We start from the raw sequence: 20,571 nt of genomic DNA on the forward strand, positions 1-20,571 counted from the left end.
TCTGTCAGCGGAAGGAACCATGGAAGCGGAAGTGGATCATAGGGTGGGGGAGGGGGCGAAAATTTTGGGAGCCTTGAAAAATGTGTGGAAGTCGAGAACATTATCCCGGAAAGCAAAAATGGGTATGTTTGAAGGAATAGTGGTTCCAACAATGTTGTATGGTTGCGAGGCGTGGGCTATGGATAGAGTTGTGCGCAGGAGGATGGATGTGCTGGAAATGAGATGTTTGAGGACAATATGTGGTGTGAGGTGGTTTGATCGAGTAAGTAACGTAAGGGTAAGAGAGATGTGTGGAAATGGAAAGAGCGTGGTTGAGAGAGCAGAAGAGGGTGTTTTGAAATGGTTTGGGCACATGGAGAGAATGAGTGAGGAAAGATTGACCAAGAGGATATATGTGTCGGAGGTGGAGGGAACGAGGAGAAGAGGGAGACCAAATTGGAGGTGGAAAGATGGAGTGAAAAGGATTTTGTGTGATCGGGGCCTGAACATGCAGGAGGGTGAAAGGAGGGCAAGGAATAGAGTGAATTGGAGCGATGTGGTATACAGGGGTTGACGTGCTGTCAGTGGATTGAATCAAGGCATGTGAAGCGTCCGGGGTAAACCATGGAAAGCTGTGTAGGTATGTATATTTGCGTGTGTGGACGTGTGTATGTACATGTGTATGGGGGGGGGGTTGGGCCATTTCTTTCGTCTGTTTCCTTGCGCTACCTCGCAAACGCGGGAGACAGCGGCAAAGTATAAAAAAGAAAAAAAAAAAAAATATATATATATATATATATATATATATATATATATATATATATATATATATATATATATATATATATATATATATATATATATATATATATATATATATATATATATATATATATATATACACATGTACATAATTCATACTGTCTGCCCTTGTTAACTTCCGTCGCCACCCCGCCACACATGAAATGACAACCCCCTACTCCCGCATGTGCGCGAGGTAGCACTAGGAAAAAACAACAAAGGCCACATTCGTTCACACTCAGTCTCTAGCTGTCATGTATAATGCACCGAAATCACAGCTCCCTTCCCACATCCAAGCCCCATAAAACTTTCCATGGTTTACCCCAGACGCTTCACACGCCCTGGTTCAATTCATTCACGGCACTTCGACCCCGGTGCACCACATCGTTCCAATTCATTCTATTCCTTGCACACCTTTCATCCTCCACCATGTTCAGGCCCCAATCACACAAAATCTTTTCACTCCATCTTTCCACCTCCAATTTGGTCTCCCACTTCTCCTCGTTCCCTCTACTTCTGACGCATATATCCTCTTTGTCAAACTTTCCTCACTCATTCTCTTCATGTGGCCAAACCATTTCAAAACACTCTCTTCTGCTCTCTCAACCACACTCATTTTATTACCACACACCTCTCTTACCCTTTCATTACTTACTCGATCAAACCACCTCACACCACATATTGTCCTCAAGCATCTCATTTCCAGCACATCCACCCTCCTCCGCACAACTCTATCTATAGCCCACCCCTCGCAACCATATAATATTGTTGGAACCACTATTCCTTCAAACATGCCCATTTTTGCTTTCCAAGATAACGTTCTCGACTTCCACACATTCTTCAACGCTCCCAGAATTTTCGCCCCCTTCCCCACCCTATGATTCGCTTTCGCTTCCATGGCTACATCCGCTGCCAAATCCACTCCCAGATATCTAAAGCACTTCACTTCCTCCAGTTTTTCTCCATTCAAACTTACCTCCCAATTGATTTGACCCTCAACCCTACTGTACCTAATAACCTTGCTCTTATTCACATTTACTTTCAGCTTTCTTCTTTCACACACTTTACCAAACTCAGTCACCAGCTTCTGCAATTTCTCACCCGAATCATCCACCAGTACTGTATCATGAGCGAACAACAACTGATTCACTTCCCAAGCTCCCTCATCCACAACAGACTGCATACTTGCACATCTTTCCAAAACTCTTGCATTCACCTCCCAAACAGCCCCATCCATAAACAAATTAAACAACCATGGAGATATCACACACCCCTGCCGCAAACCAGCATTCACTGAAAACTAATCACTTTCCTCTCTTCCTACACGTACACATGCCTTACATCCTCGATTAAAACTTTTCGCTGCTTCTAACAACTTACCTCCCACACCATATATTCTTAATACCTTCCACCATATATTCTTAATACCTTCAACTCAATCATATGCCTTCTCCTGATCCATAAATGCTACATACAAATCCATTTGCTTTTCTAAGTATTTCTCACATACATTCTTCAAAGCAAACACCTGATCCACACATCCTCTACCACTTCTGGAGCAACAATACTCTTCCCCAATCTAATGCTCTGTACTTGACTTTACCCTCTCAATCAATACCCTCCCATATAATTTACCAGGAATACTCAACAAACTTATACCTCTGTAATTTGAGCCTTGCACTCACGAAAACCATGACCAGTTTCCGCGCATTGACTACAGGTTTGGTGGGGTTCTTTACAGTTCTTAGTGTCATGTCCGTATTGCAGACATTTGTAACATTGTTGAACGTCGAGATATTTATCTTCCTTCAGGTATTTTGCGGGCATAGAGATCATGGGGAACAGGATTCCTCGGGAGAGCAGGTGATCGGCCTCGGTCGGGTTTGAACATTGTATCTTTATTAATCTGGAGTTATTCAGTTTATATACGGTGATGATGTTAACGTCATTGTTTTCACCATTGATGGCTTCAGCAATTTCCGTGGGGCTGAGGGTCAAGATAGATGCATCAACATTATAGGTAATAATGGTACATCTAGCTTGAAGGGGGCAGCGGTCTTGAACGATTTGGTAATTTGTTTTAGCTAATTCATCAAGGAGAGGTTTGGATAGGATTTTATCTAAATCACTATCTTTGCCCAAGCAAAATTTAAACTGGTATTTGTTCGTAGGGAATTGAATAACCCTAGTAGGACGGATCTCAGTGGTCTTAAATACGATGGACAGGAGTTCGAACGTGGAAGGGGGAGGACAGTCAGTTTTGAGAGATTTTAGTCGTATGTCGGGTCGTATGTCGGGCGGCATATTGGTGGCATCAGTGTCCTAGTACGTGAAAACGTGGGTGAGGGACGCTCAGCGGTCCAAGGTAAGGGAGAGGTAAGAGATAGTTGGTGGCATCAGTGTCCAAGTACGTGAAAATGTGAGTGAGGGACGCTCAGCGGTCCAAGGTAGGGGAGAGGTAAGAGAGAGTGTGAGGGTCTCCACCCCGTCAGGTGAGAACTGCTCCACTCCAGCCTCCACTCCTTAGGAAAATGAGTTTTCCAGAATGGGGTGGGGAAGCTGGGGTAGAGATTGCTCAAACCTAGCGGTCGAGAGATGGATGATGGATGATAAAACAAATGAAAAAAAAAATTGGATGAGAAAGATTGAGTGGAGGCAACGCAGGGGTGTAGGGTGCAGCGGCGAGGGTGGTGAGGGAACAGCTTGGCTGCGTCAGCTCACCGTAACTGTCGCCCGCGGGAAGGAGGCAATGTTACTATCCGCTTCTTTCTCCTCCCTCTTCTTTTTTCGGTCTTCTCTCTTCTTTCTTCTGTCTTCTGTCTTCTCTCTTCTTTCTTCTGTCTTCTGTCTTCTCTCTTCTTTCTTCTGTCTTCTGTCTTCTCTCTTCTTTCGTCTTCTTTCGCCAGACGGACCTTAACGAGGAGCGTAATATGGAGGAGAGGATGGAGGAGGTGGTCCACTATGATGATAAACCTGCTGAGTTCTGGCAACGTGTCGTCTATGGTGACGAAAACACGTTCACCTCAGATGGTCATCCACAAACACATTATGTTGGGCCTAACACCAGGCTACTCTCTCTCTCTCTCTCTCTCTCTCTCTCTCTCTCTCTCTCTCTCTCTCTCTCTCTCTCTCTCGTAGCTGCCTATTCCTAACAATAGGTGCCTCAGCTTCATCCATATCCATAGATTGTTGTTGTCTGTAGGTTGGAGAATGCCTCACTACTGCAACGTAACTGAACGTCAAACAAATTGAAGGAAATACGTTATCCTACAACATAGTAACTATCTGCAGCCTTGTTATCCTACAACATAGTAACTATCTGCAGCCTTTTTAGGTTTCTACTGTATATATGTCACACAACCGTAACTAGTTTAACATATTGACATGATTCAGCAACACCTACACAAACGTTAATGATCAATAAAACCTCCATCATGATGTGGTATGTTTGACATACACACTTCACTATCACTTATATAGTGACAGTGGACGAGACTGAACGATTAATTATCGTGCCCTGGCAACCTACCGGAAGCACTGGGACGGTGCCAGGTCACGATGATTAAACTTTCACACTCGTCCACCATGACTATAGATGGGTTAATGATGTGTGGCTACTGTATGTTGCCACATGTGCCACACCTGCAACGACCCCGGACGGACCCGTGCTGCTGCTGCTGCTGCTGTCATGGCCGGTGGTGTGGAGACGTGGCACCACAGCGACCGACCGACGCCGTCCTGGAGTACACGTCACATGGTGACGTCAGCCATGTCTGAGGCTGGACTGTGTTAGCACAGCGCCAGGATATACTCGTTGTTTATATATTAATAAAGATGTGAAGCAGGTCTTACTTTGGTTTTCCTGAACATATGACACAATATATTGTAAATATAGTATTATATTACCTGAGCGTAATAGAGTATATGATTTTGCCTAACAATCATATTGTAATGATGGCCAGTCAGCGACCAACCATACATAATTGTCATACATTGCATTACACAGGTGATGTGTATTAACGTGACACGTGAGGTGTTTGGTCACGTGATTAGATCTATGCTGTGTGTGTGTGTGTGTGTGGGTAATAAGCACATGACGTCATCCGTTGATCACATTATCGGCACACAAAGATCGGCCTGTATACGTCACCAATGTGAATCACGTGACCCACTGGTCTCCCATGATAAATGACCAATGTGTATGACCAATGTGTGTTTATATAAACATATGTTAACAAGGGGATATCGGTAGTTGGCGATATATGGCAACTCCCGACATCAGGGCTACCAACATGTGCTACGACCGACACTAATATTTCAGTGAGTTTCGTAGTGTGTTGCCAAATGTTTCACTCATATTGTACACCGATACTTTTGTGATGTAGTGTACATACTGCGTCTTATATACTGACATGATTTTCATTGTTCACAAGATACAAGGAGGAATTAATGACCACTTAGCTGAGCCTCAACAATACTGAGATATACAATACAAAATGTCAAATGTATTAAGAATATGAACGAGGGGAAAGAGAGGGGGGTGGGGGTGAGGATCTGGTGGAAGGTCAAAGTGGTGGTCAGGTTAAGGTTGGGTCACCGCTGCCAGACGTAGCGTAACACAATGTTATTAATGGTCATATCTGCAGTGCATTACACACATGTCTCACTCCCTACAGGTGTTAGTGGTGTCATGTCTCACTCCCCACAGGTGTTAGTGGTGTCATGTCTCACTCCCCACAGGTGTTAGTGGTGTCATGTCTCACTCCCCACAGGTGTTAGTGGTGTCATGTCTCACTCCCCACAGGTGTTAGTGGTGTCATGTCTCACTCCCCACAGGTGTTAGTGGTGTCATGTCTCACTCCCCACAGGTGTTAGTGGTGTCATGTCTCACTCCCCACAGGTGTTAGTGGTGTCATGTCTCACTCCCCACAGGTGTTAGTGGTGTCATGTCTCACTCCCCACAGGTGTTAGTGGTGTCATGTCTCACTCCCCACAGGTGTTAGTGGTGTCATGTCTCACTCCCCACAGGTGTTAGTGGTGTCATGTCTCACTCCCCACAGGTGTTAGTGGTCTCATGTCTCATTCCCCACAGGTGTTAGTGGTGTCATGTCTCACTCCCCACAGGTGTTAGTGGTGTCATGTCTCACTCCCCACAGGTGTTAGTGGTGTCATGTCTCACTCCCCACAGATGTTAGTGGTGTCATGTCTCACTCCCCACAGGTGTTAGTGGTGTCATGTCTCACTCCCCACAGGTGTTAGTGGTGTCATGTCTCACTCCCCACAGGTGTTAGTGGTGTCATGTCTCACTCCCCACAGGTGTTAGTGGTGTCATGTCTCACTCCCCACAGGTGTTAGTGGTGTCATGTCTCACTACCCACAGGTGTTAGTGGTGTCATGTCTCACTCCCCACAGGTGTTAGTGGTGTCATGTCTCACTCCCCACAGGTGTTAGTGGTGTCATGTCAAGATATTTCCTACAAGTGGCTTCTGTCTGACGTGTAGTTCATTCGTATTTACACAATATCCCCTGCATGACCTGACCTAAGACTCGTATTACTCTTCATCTCTTGTAACTGATCCAGAATGACAAAGTTCCCTCCATCCTCACTGATCCTGGCTACTGAACCCTCTGGCTATATATGCTTCCTCCCTGATTCAAGCCTCATATATATATATATATATATATATATATATATATATATATATATATATATATATATATATATATATATATATATATATATATATAAGAGCAGTACATATGAATTTTTTACATAGTAGAGTTAGAATTAGGAGGCTATTTACAGCAAAGTATGAAGATGGGAGAATGTTTTATTGTGTGAAGAATTCAATAAAAAAGCGCATGGATGAAGAAAGTACAGAATGGTATGGTTATGTAGAGCGGACGGCAGATAATAGGTGTGTCGATAAGATACAGAGCAAGAGAGCAGAGGGTACAAGGAGAGGCAGACTTTGGAAGAGATGAACTGATGAGAGACAATTTTCCTTACAGGGAAGTATATATCAGATGAAGATGTCAGAGCAGTGACTGGGGTTGGATACAGTGGACACATGGTAACTATGGATCTGGTGCGACTGCCGACGTTGATCTCACAAGACGAATCAACTTACTGTAGTGAAAACGTAAGAATCACTTTCCGAAGTGTGGAAGTCCGTGTGTCAATCTGACCGCTGGACACGGGTTATGTAGTTTGTGTGATGTTATGGAAGCTTTATGTATCTGGTCCACCTGATTAAGATGGGAATGGGTGATAAAATGTACTTTACAACACATTGTACTTTACACAATAACTGTATATGCAAATTCATGTGTTTTGTTAAAAGTATCCCAAAACATATTTCATATCCCAAGCTAACTGATGTTCCTGCTTGAGAAATTAACGTTTTAGTGTGGGTGATTTTTATGATGATAATATACAAAGAAAAAATATAATATTAGTAAAGCTTGGTAATACAGGGAAGATAACATGCCAGACACCACTTGCTAATGACACACATTAGTCTGTATAAAACAGTATCATATGGAAGTTCATATGCTTTTGCATTATTTTCATTGGGTCGCTTACATCCAATGCCAGCTTCTGCTTCTGCTATGGGAATGGAAGTGTAAGTGATAATACAACGTACAACGTAAATAGAAAGATATGAGATAAGAAATGTGAAGTACTTAGATAAGAGGAGATGCCAGATACCACTTGCAGAGGACAATCTTTGTGTCACTGGAACCACACCAAGTTAACCTAAATTGATATGACTCGAGAAGACTAAACCAGAGATTACTTAACTGTCTGAATTACACATCTAAGTGATACTCAGGAGTATCTTAGATAAAACCATTTTCTTTTTTCCTGGTAATGTCATCGCCCTCGATGGGAGAAATCTATTACAAAAGACAAACTTTCTTGAAGCAATTGCATCGCTGCCGACACTAAGAACAATGCAGCTGAACTTGTCAACAACTCGATAGAATTCTTTGTTAGTCATGTTTACACTGAGACGACCGCAGCTCCTACATAGGCCTCTCGATAGACCGTCACTAAGTTACTGGTTCATCGGTTCACTGGTAAAAGTATCTGATGTGTATATCTCTCTCACAGTCATGTTCACTGAAGATGGACACTCTTGTGTGACGATGAGAGGTCCATTGAGGGGCAATACAAGCATCAGGCTGAGAGAGAGAGAGAGAGAGAGAGAGAGAGAGAGAGAGAGAGAGAGAGAGAGAGAGAGAGAGAGAGAGAGAGAGAGAGAGTTCAGGTCGACATCTTGATCTGTAGGCGGTCCGGTAGTATGTTTTGTGTAAGTGATAACGAATGTTAAGTAACGTAATATTTCGTGGTGTTGGTAAGACCAGCTGTCAAACAGCTGTCATTACTTACTTAATAATTATGTTACATGACACTTTATTAGCAAGTGTCTGTTGTGGAGGTCCATGCAAGATTCTGTGTAACATATATTAAATACAAACACAGCAACTGTGACAAACATGAACAAGCAACATTTACGGGAAAATTGTCATGTCTTGTGACCTGTAGACACTCACCCTCTCCCTCTGCTGCCCCTCCCAGACACACTAACCCCCCTTACCCCGTTTTCACCCAACCTTCCCTGGCCAGTGATATCGCTGCCTTCACACTTCTGTGATTACGTCTGATCGAATAAAAATCATTGTTGCTTTCCCTTATGATATTAGTGGTAATCACCATTTGCACCTGAAAACAGTTAACAGTTCACGTCACTCTACTGTGTTCCACGTCCCATTACTCCTCCCCCATACAGTCTTACCAGTTCAGTTGACATACGCATTACTTTTGACCTATTATATTGCTATCATTGCTAACGACTGTACATCATATTGTGCACTATTTCAAATACACATTTATACTCTGTATAAATGTATATTTATGTGTAAATTGTAAGTCTAAAATGTTTCATCACTTTCCCATGTATATATGTCAATGTTAAGATGATATTCTGTATGACTTATGTCATACCTCCTTCGTATTACACAAACGTTGTTACCTATGTTACTATCAGTATACACTACGTCGTGTTATACCTACTTTGTGTTACACAAACGTAGTGACCTATGTTACTATCAGTATACTGTATGTCGTGTTATACCTGCTTTGTGTTACACAAACGTTGTTACCTATGTTACTATCAGTATACTGTATGTCGTGTTATACCTGCTATGTGTTACACAAACGTTGTTATCTATGTTACTATCAGTATCGCTTAGTATACTGTAATTAATGTATCCTAGACCCACCTCTGAAGGGAGTGTACCCTTGGGGTGCCTGAGCCCGCTCGCCTTCCCCCGTCACTCTCCTATGTTGATGCATTTTACCCACTGTGCGCTCTATACTGGCCTCCACCTACACCTAGATATGTATGTACACTTCACCCATACAATCACTGAGATGCTTTTTCTATGGATATCCAGACAATAATCTTTCTTTTAATAAAAGAAATAACATTTATTGAATTATAACAAACTTACCTCAATCTTCAACATTATCAACGTCACGAGCAGGTTTCTCAACTAATTGGATTATGGAAATATCAAGCAAATTTACGTGCATCCGAACATTAACAATATCTAAAATACTTTATGTCGTCGCAAAAACGACACATTTCTTTATAGATACCAGTACACGGCTTCACTTTCATGAACCAATGACAGTAAAACAATGCAAAGTTCAATATTAGTATTAGGTGCAGCGACAAGTGTAACATTGCAAACTGTTGCCACTCGTTACCACCACACATAAGTATTAAGGTTTTCTACACAGTCTAATGGCAATAAACAGACAACTTACCTACAGTGAGCTTATTTTAATGAAAAATCACGTTTCCTTCAGGAACTTCGCCTTATGTGCTTGCAGACAGTAACCTGAGTTCTCCTGGCTTAATGTTGAGGCTCTATATATACTGTACTACACGTCTGTACATACCATTATGCATAGTTAATTTTCATTGTAAGTAACATGTGTCCTGCTGTTGCTTTTATAAGTAGATGCAAGTGACATGACATATACTGCTGATCAGGCAAATAAAAAGTGAAATGATTAATCAAAAGGCAATCTATTTTGATAACATATCACTAATAGAGTAAACACGGTAGATCAATACTTTGTTCTAAAACAATTGATATTTCTGTAGTGAGAGTTTTTACAAATCAAGTAATCTATGGCACAGTCTACTGAGGCCGTAATGTATATATTTGATCAAAAGGTTGTGAACATAAAGTTGCTTAAGCCGCAGACACCCACCAGAGATGATCATATGTGAGCAAGAGGATGACACCTGTGTTACTATAGACCAGACCTGGGAGTGAGGCAGTATGCCTCCCACACACTAGACCAGGCACTGGGCTGCTGTATTCTACACTCATCATGGATGGTACAAGATAATGAATTTCCCACAAACCAGACTTAATGTTGAGATAGTTTGTCCTCAAACATCAAGACTGGCAACGTGTCTCTGCAGACCAGACCTGCAGAGAAGCTTGCCGATTGTGTCACTACACAACAGACTTAGCACTGTGGTACTGTGTCACTAGGCACTGCACCTGGCACAAGGGTCCTGTGGCACCACACATACACTAAATCTGTGGTAGTGTCTCACCACACACCACACCTGTCACGAGGGTCCTGTACCACCATACCACACCTACACTAACACTGGGGTATTGATGTCACCAGACACCTCACCGTAGTGAAGGAAGGTCTGGTAGGTTGGCAATGAGGGTGAGTAGTGTACGTAGGTGGTGAAGGAAGGTAGTGTTGGCACTTCAGCGCTGTACCACCACACCTACACCGACACTGGGGTACTGTGTTACCAGACACCCACAAGGCACTAGGACGGTGTAACACCACACGTACACTGACACTGGGGTACTGTCTCACCACACACCACATATGACACTAAGACATTTCATCTCACACTCACCAGTATTGCACTGGCACTGAGGCACTCTGTTCCTCACATACCAGACCTGGCAGGTAGTACTATGTCCCACACACCGCAAGCTTGTACCGGGATGAGGATACTGTGATAAGAGTTCCGTATCTCTGCTTGGGCATGGCGTTCCTTCACACATCACATCTCACACATAGGTATTGTGTCCCTCACACACCAGACGTAGCACTGGGGAACTGTTCCTGCACACCACACCTGGAGCTGGGATCCTGTTTTCCCACATCCTGAAAAATAATGAATATAACTCTCAGCACTGGTAGGCTTCCTGTAGATCTTAAAGGATAACTAATCAAAATACCTAATTATCACCACATTAAGGAAGGGTGATTTGCCTTTGTGTTTCCATTTAGTCTTAAACTTGATGGTGGGATGAATCGTAATTCATTAAAGAAAACATCATGATCTTGGTAAGATGGCCATAAGGACCACACATCGTTAACGTATCTTAACCATATTTTTGGACTGTTACTAACGGAAGTTTGGATCTCAGTATTCCATGAATAAGTTACTGAGAATGGGAGTGAGGGAATTTATCATGGCTAAACCGAATTTCTTTCAATAAGAATCAGCCTCAGCATCTTGGAAAACGTTATTGTCAACAAAGTTTTATTAAGTCAATGAAAGTTTTTGAGGGTAGGGGCATCTCAGCTACGTTAAAGGAAAAAGAATCTCGCCATATAATGTAAATAATAGATTAGATTTTGCTAAGAGGGCTAGGATCATCTATTTGCCTGATCATGAACTTCTTAGATTTAATATCAATTTCTCTTTACCAAAGTCTATATTGATGAAACCATTGCTTACTTAACCCTAAAACACTATTGTCAATAATGAGGAATGGTTTTACTTTCCTCGGGTCCAACAGACACAGAGGGGAAAAAGATCTCATTACGATTTACTAAACAAATTACATGGACTTAAGCTTTAATTTACCTTATTGAAATATACGAGTAAAGAGAACAAATATAGGAGTAGTTATTGTGTATAATGCAAAAAATAAAAGATACGAGAAATGAAAAGAGAGAGTAGAGAGAATTTGTACGTGTGTGTGTGTGTGTGTGTGTGTGTGTGTGTGTGTGTGTGTGTGTGTGTGTGTGTGTGTGTGTGTGTGTGTGTGTGTGTGTGTGTGTATTTTCAGGTCTGCCATTACATGTTAATCAGATCAACAATTCCACGTACTTCAGGTGGAGTGAGCGAGGATCTTAAGCCGCGGCAACAATGTATTAAAGTGTGTAATAAGGCTAATAGTTTGTTTGGGTTCATTAATGGGACTGTTAGCAATGAAACTCCTAGAGTATTATTACAACATTATCTTGAATTGGTGAGACTCACATTTGAATCATGCGGTTTAGTTTTGGGCTCCATACTATGCAGTTAATAATGATTATTAGAGAGAGAGAGAGAGAGAGAGAGAGAGAGAGAGAGAGAGAGAGAGAGAGAGAGAGAGAGAGAGAGAGAGAGAGAGAGAGCACAAATGCGAATAACATAAATGATTCCTGGAATTAGAAACCTCACTTATGAAGAAAGGTAAAAAAGGCTGAATTTGCAGTCATTTAAGAGGAGAAGGTCTAGAGGGGATGTGAATGAAGTTTTTGAATAGGTGAAGACCATACATAGAGGTAACATGAATAAAGTTCTTAGAATGACGCCACTGGGTAGGACCAAAAATAATGGATTTAGATAGATTCAGGTCGGATGTGGGTAGATATTGGTTCGGGAATAGGGTAGTAGATTTATGGAACAAGCTGTCAAGTACAGTAGTTGAAGTTAGTTCTTTAGTTAGCTTTAAACGAAGGTTGGATGTGTTTATGGGTACAGGCAGTTGGTTTGTGGACAGACTCAGGACCTGCCTAGCTCGGGCCAATACGCCTCTTGCAGTGTCCTTACTTCTCATGTTCTTATGGTATGTAGTTTTGTAATATACTCTATAATACAGTTGGACTATGTATCCCTGATAATACCTTTGTATTTTTCTAGACAGTTTTCTCGTATATTATTATCATTTTGCTTTGTCGCTGTCTCCCGCGTTTGCGAGGTAGCGCAAGGAAACAGACGAAAGAAATGGCACAACCCACCCCCATACACAATGTACACACACACACGCCCACACACGCAAATATACATACCTATACATCTCATTGTACACATATATATACACACACAGACACATACATATATACCCATGCACACAATTCACACTGCCCCTATTCATTCCCATCGCCACCTCGCCACACATGGAATACCATCCCCCTCCCCCCTTATGTGTGCGAGGTAGCTCCAGGAAAAGACGACAAAGGCCCCATTCGTTCACACTCAGTCTCCAGCTGTCACGCAATAATGCCCGAAACCACAGTTCCCTTTCCACATCCAGGCCCCACACAACTTTCCATGGTTTACCCCAGATGGTTCACATGCCCTGATTCAGTCCCCTGACAGCACGTCAACCCCGGTATACCACATCGATCCAAATCACTCTATTCCTTGCCCGCCTTTCACCCTCCTACATGTTCAGGCCCCGATCACACAAAATCTTTTTCACTCCATCTTTCCACCTCCAATTTGGTCTCCCACTTCTCCTCGTTCCCTCCACCTCCGACACATATATCCTCTTGGTCAATCTTTCCTCACTCATTCTCTCCATGTGCCCAAACCATTTCAAAACACCCTCTTCTGCTCTCTCAACCACGCTCTTTTTATTTCCACACATCTCTCTTACCCTTACATTACTTACTCGATCAAACCACCTCACACCACACATTGTCCTCAAACATCTCATTTCCAGCACATCCACCCTCCTGCGCACAACTCTATCCATAGCCCACGCCTCGCAACCATACAACATTGTTGGAACCACTATTCCTTCAAACATAGCCATTTTTGCTTTCCGAGATAATGTTCTCGACTTAGACACATTCTTCAAGGCTCCCAGGATTTTCGCCCCCTCCCCACCCTATGATTCACTTCCGCTTCCATGGTTCCATCCGCTGCCAGATCCACTCCCAGATATCTAAAACATTTACTTCCACCAGTTTTTCTCCATTCAAACTTACCTCCCAATTGACTTGACCCTCAACCCTACTGTACCTAATAACCTTGCTCTTATTCACATTTACTCTTAACTTTCTTCTTTCACACACTTTACCAAACTCAGTCACCAGCTTCTGCAGTTTCTCACTAAACAACCATGGAGATATCACACACCCCTGCCGCAAACCAGCATTCACTGAAAAACTAATCATTTCCTCTCTTCCTACACGTTACACATGCCTTACATCCTCGATTAAAACTTTTCGCTGCTTCTAACAACTTACCTCCACACCATATTATTCTTAATACCTTCCACCATATATTCTTAATACCTTCAACTCAATCATATGCCTTCTCCTGATCCATAAATGCTACATACAAATCCATTTGCTTTTCTAAGTATTTCTCACATACATTCTTCAAAGCAAACACCTGATCCACACATCCTCTACCACTTCTGGAGCAACAATACTCTTCCCCATCTAATGCTCTGTACTTGACTTTACCCTCTCAATCAATACCCTCCCATATAATTTACCAGGAATACTCAACAAACTTATACTCTGTAATTTGAGCCTTGCACTCACGAAAACCATGACCAGTTTCCGCGCATTGACTACAGGTTTGGTGGGGTTCTTTACAGTTCTTAGTGTCATGTCCGTATTGCAGACATTTGTAACATTGTTGAACGTCGAGATATTTATCTTCCTTCAGGTATTTTGCGGGCATAGAGATCATGGGGAACAGGATTCCTCGGGAGAGCAGGTGATCGGCCTCGGTCGGGTTTGAACATTGTATCTTTATTAATCTGGAGTTATTCAGTTTATATACGGTGATGATGTTAACGTCATTGTTTTCACCATTGATGGCTTCAGCAATTTCCGTGGGGCTGAGGGTCAAGATAGATGCATCAACATTATAGGTAATAATGGTACATCTAGCTTGAAGGGGGCAGCGGTCTTGAACGATTTGGTAATTTGTTTTAGCTAATTCATCAAGGAGAGGTTTGGATAGGATTTTATCTAAATCACTATCTTTGCCCAAGCAAAATTTAAACTGGTATTTGTTCGTAGGGAATTGAATAACCCTAGTAGGGACGGATCTCAGTGGTCTTAAATACGATGGACAGGAGTTCGATCGTGGAAGGGGGAGGACAGTCAGTTTTGAGAGATTTTAGTCATATGTCGGGTCGTATGTCGGGCGGCATATTGGTGGCATCAGTGTCCTAGTACGTGAAAACGTGGGTGAGGGACGCTCAGCGGTCCAAGGTAAGGGAGAGGTAAGAGATAGTTGGTGGCATCAGTGTCCAAGTACGTGAAAATGTGAGTGAGGGACGCTCAGCGGTCCAAGGTAGGGAGAGAGGTAAGAGAGAGTGTGAGGGTCTCCACCCCGTCAGGTGAGAACTGCTCCACTCCAGCCTCCACTCCTTAGGAAAATGAGTTTTCCAGAATGGGGTGGGGAAGCTGGGGTAGAGATTGCTCAAACCTAGCGGTCGAGAGATGGATGATGGATGATAAAACAAATGAAAAAAAAAATTGGATGAGAAAGATTGAGTGGAAGGCAACGCAGGGGTGTAGGGTGCAGCGGCGAGGGTGGTGAGGGAACAGCTTGGCTGCGTCAGCTCACCGTAACTGTCGCCCGCGGGAAGGAGGCAATGTTACTATCCGCTTCTTTCTCCTCCCTCTTCTTTTTTCGGTCTTCTCTCTTCTTTCTTCTGTCTTCTGTCTTCTCTCTTCTTTCTTCTGTCTTCTGTCTTCTCTCTTCTTTCTTCTGTCTTCTGTCTTCTCTCTTCTTTCGTCTTCTTTCGCCAGACGGACCTTAACGAGGAGCGTAATATGGAGGAGAGGATGGAGGAGGTGGTCCACTATGATGATAAACCTGCTGAGTTCTGGCAACGTGTCGTCTATGGTGACGAAAACACGTTCACCTCAGATGGTCATCCACAAACACATTATGTTGGGCCTAACACCAGGCTACTCTCTCTCTCTCTCTCTCTCTCTCTCTCTCTCTCTCTCTCTCTCTCTCTCTCTCTCTCTCTCGTGGCTGCCTATTCCTAACAATAGGTGCCTCAGCTTCATCCATATCCATAGATTGTTGTTGTCTGTAGGTTGGAGAATGCCTCACTACTGCAACGTAACTGAACGTCAAACAAATTGAAGGAAATACGTTATCCTACAACATAGTAACTATCTGCAGCCTTGTTATCCTACAACATAGTAACTATCTGCAGCCTTGTTAGGTTTCTACTGTATATATGTCACACAACCGTAACTAGTTTAACATATTGACATGATTCAGCAACACCTACACAAACGTTAATGATCAATAAAACCTCCATCATGATGTGGTATGTTTGACATACACACTTCACTATCACTTATATAGTGACAGTGGACGAGACTGAACGATTAATTATCGTGCCCTGGCAACCTACCGGACGCACTGGGACGGTGCCAGGTCACGATGATTAAACTTCACACTCGTCCACCATGACTATAGATGGGTTAATGATGTGTGGCTACTGTATGTTGCCACATGTGCCACACCTGCAACGACCCCGGACGGACCCGTGCTGCTGCTGCTGCTGCTGTCATCGCCGGTGGTGTGGAGACGTGGCACCACAGCGACCGACCGACGCCGTCCTGGAGTACACGTCACATGGTGACGTCAGCCATGTCTGAGGCTGGACTGTGTTAGCACAGCGCCAGGATATACTCGTTGTTTATATATTAATAAAGATGTGAAGCAGGTCTTACTTTGGTTTTCCTGAACATATGACACAATATATTGTAAATATAGTATTATATTACCTGAGCGTAATAGAGTATATGATTTTGCCTAACAATCATATTGTAATGATGGCCAGTCAGCGACCAACCATACATAATTGTCATACATTGCATTACACAGGTGATGTGTATTAACGTGACACGTGAGGTGTTTGGTCACGTGATTAGATCTATGCTGTGTGTGTGTGTGTGTGTGGGTAATAAGCACATGACGTCATCCGTTGATCACATTATCGGCACACAAAGATCGGCCTGTATACGTCACCAATGTGAATCACGTGACCCACTGGTCTCCCATGATAAATGACCAATGTGTATGACCAATGTGTGTTTATATAAACATATGTTAACAAGGGGATATCGGTAGTTGGCGATATATGGCAACTCCCGACATCAGGGCTACCAACATGTGCTACGACCGACACTAATATTTCAGTGAGTTTCGTAGTGTGTTGCCAAATGTTTCACTCATATTGTACACCGATACTTTTGTGATGTAGTGTACATACTGCGTCTTATATACTGACATGATTTTCATTGTTCACAAGATACAAGGAGGAATTAATGACCACTTAGCTGAGCCTCAACAATACTGAGATATACAATACAAAATGTCAAATGTATTAAGAATATGAACGAGGGGGAAAGAGAGGGGGGTGGGGGTGAGGATCTGGTGGAAGGTCAAAGTGGTGGTCAGGTTAAGGTTGGGTCACCGCTGCCAGACGTAGCGTAACACAATGTTATTAATGGTCATATCTGCAGTGCATTACACACATGTCTCACTCCCTACAGGTGTTAGTGGTGTCATGTCTCACTCCCCACAGGTGTTAGTGGTGTCATGTCTCACTCCCCACAGGTGTTAGTGGTGTCATGTCTCACTCCCCACAGGTGTTAGTGGTGTCATGTCTCACTCCCCACAGGTGTTAGTGGTGTCATGTCTCACTCCCCACAGGTGTTAGTGGTGTCATGTCTCACTCCCCACAGGTGTTAGTGGTGTCATGTCTCACTCCCCACAGGTGTTAGTGGTGTCATGTCTCACTCCCCACAGGTGTTAGTGGTGTCATGTCTCACTCCCCACAGGTGTTAGTGGTGTCATGTCTCACTCCCCACAGGTGTTAGTGGTGTCATGTCTCACTCCCACAGGTGTTAGTGGTGTCATGTCTCACTCCCCACAGGTGTTAGTGGTCTCATGTCTCATTCCCCACAGGTGTTAGTGGTGTCATGTCTCACTCCCCACAGGTGTTAGTGGTGTCATGTCTCACTCCCCACAGGTGTTAGTGGTGTCATGTCTCACTCCCCACAGATGTTAGTGGTGTCATGTCTCACTCCCCACAGGTGTTAGTGGTGTCATGTCTCACTCCCCACAGGTGTTAGTGGTGTCATGTCTCACTCCCCACAGGTGTTAGTGGTGTCATGTCTCACTCCCCACAGGTGTTAGTGGTGTCATGTCTCACTCCCCACAGGTGTTAGTGGTGTCATGTCTCACTACCCACAGGTGTTAGTGGTGTCATGTCTCACTCCCCACAGGTGTTAGTGGTGTCATGTCTCACTCCCCACAGGTGTTAGTGGTGTCATGTCAAGATATTTCCTACAAGTGGCTTCTGTCTGACGTGTAGTTCATTCGTATTTACACAATATCCCCTGCATGACCTGACCTAAGACTCGTATTACTCTTCATCTCTTGTAACTGATCCAGAATGACAAAGTTCCCTCCATCCTCACTGATCCTGGCTACTGAACCCTCTGGCTATATATGCTTCCTCCCTGATTCAAGCCTCATATATATATATATATATATATATATATATATATATATATATATATATATATATATATATATATATATATATATATATATATATAAGAGCAGTACATATGAATTTTTTACATAGTAGAGTTAGAATTAGGAGGCTGTTTACAGTAAAGTATGAAGATGTGAGAAGGTTATATTGTGTGAAGAATTCAATAAAAAAGCGCATGGATGAAGAAAGTACAGAATGGTATGGTTATGTAGAGCGGACGGCAGATAATAGGTGTGTCGAGAAGATACAGAGCAGGAGAGCAGAGGGTACAAGGAGAGGCAGACTTTGGAAGAGATGAACTGATGAGAGACAATTTTCCTTACAGGGAAGTATATATCAGATGAAGATGTCAGAGCAGTGACTGGGGTTGGATACAGTGGACACATGGTAACTATGGATCTGGTGCGACTGCCGACGTTGATCTCACAAGACGAATCAACTTACTGTAGTGAAAACGTAAGAATCACTTTCCGAAGTGTGGAAGTCCGTGTGTCAATCTGACCGCTGGACACGGGTTATGTAGTTTGTGTGATGTTATGGAAGCTTTATGTATCTGGTCCACCTGATTAAGATGGGAATGGGTGATAAAATGTACTTTACAACACATTGTACTTTACACAATAACTGTATATGCAAATTCATGTGTTTTGTTAAAAGTATCCCAAAACATATTTCATATCCCAAGCTAACTGATGTTCCTGCTTGAGAAATTAACGTTTTAGTGTGTGTGATTTTTATGATGATAATATACAAAGAAAAAATATAATATTAGTAAAGCTTGGTAATACAGGGAAGATAACATGCCAGACACCACTTGCAAATGACACACATTAGTCTGTATAAAACAGTATCATATGGAAGTTCATATGCTTTTGCATTATTTTCATTGGGTCGCTTACATCCAATGCCAGCTTCTGCTTCTGCTATGGGAATGGAAGTGTAAGTGATAATACAACGTACAACGTAAATAGAAAGATATGAGATAAGAAATGTGAAGTACTTAGATAAGAGGAGATGCCAGATACCACTTGCAGAGGACAGAATCTTTGTCACTGGAACCACACCAAGTTAACCTAAATTGATATGACTCGAGAAGACTAAACCAGAGATTACTTAACTGTCTGAATTACACATCTAAGTGATACTCAGGAGTATCTTAGATAAAACCATTTTCTTTTTTCCTGGTAATGTCATCGCCCTCGATGGGAGAAATCTATTACAAAAGACAAACTTTCTTGAAGCAATTGCATCGCTGCCGACACTAAGAACAATGCAGCTGAACTTGTCAACAACTCGACAGAATTCTTTGTTAGTCATGTTTACACTGAGGCGACCGCAGCTCCTACATAGGCCTCTCGATAGACCGTCACTAAGTTACTGGTTCATCGGTTCACTGGTAAAAGTATCTGATGTGTATATCTCTCTCACAGTCATGTTCACTGAAGATGGACACTCTTGTGTGACGATGAGAGGTCCATTGAGGGGCAATACAAGCATCAGGCTGAGAGAGAGAGAGAGAGAGAGAGAGAGAGAGAGAGAGAGAGAGAGAGAGAGAGAGAGAGAGAGAGAGAGAGAGAGTTCAGGTCGACATCTTGATCTGTAGGCGGTCCGGTAGTATGTTTTGTGTAAGTGATAACGAATGTTAAGTAACGTAATATTTCGTGGTGTTGGTAAGACCAGCTGTCAAACAGCTGTCATTACTTACTTAATAATTATGTTACATGACACTTTATTAGCAAGTGTCTGTTGTGGAGGTCCATGCAAGATTCTGTGTAACATATATTAAATACAAACACAGCAACTGTGACAAACATGAACAAGCAACATTTACGGGAAAATTGTCATGTCTTGTGACCTGTAGACACTCACCCTCTCCCTCTGCTGCCCCTCCCAGACACCCTAACACCCCTTACCCCGTTTTCACCCAACCTTCCCTGGCCAGTGATATCGCTGCCTTCACACTTCTGTGATTACTTCTGATCGAATAAAAATCATTGTTGCTTTCCCTTATGATATTAGTGGTAATCACCATTTGCACCTGAAAACAGTTAACAGTTCACGTCACTCTACTGTGTTCCACGTCCCATTACTCCTCCCCCATACTGTCTTACCAGTTCAGTTGACATACGCATTACTTTTGACCTATTATATTGCTATCATTGCTAACGACTG

This window comes from Panulirus ornatus, chromosome 43 (genome assembly GCF_036320965.1).
Source record: "Panulirus ornatus isolate Po-2019 chromosome 43, ASM3632096v1, whole genome shotgun sequence".
NCBI classification, from domain to species: domain Eukaryota; kingdom Metazoa; phylum Arthropoda; class Malacostraca; order Decapoda; family Palinuridae; genus Panulirus; species Panulirus ornatus.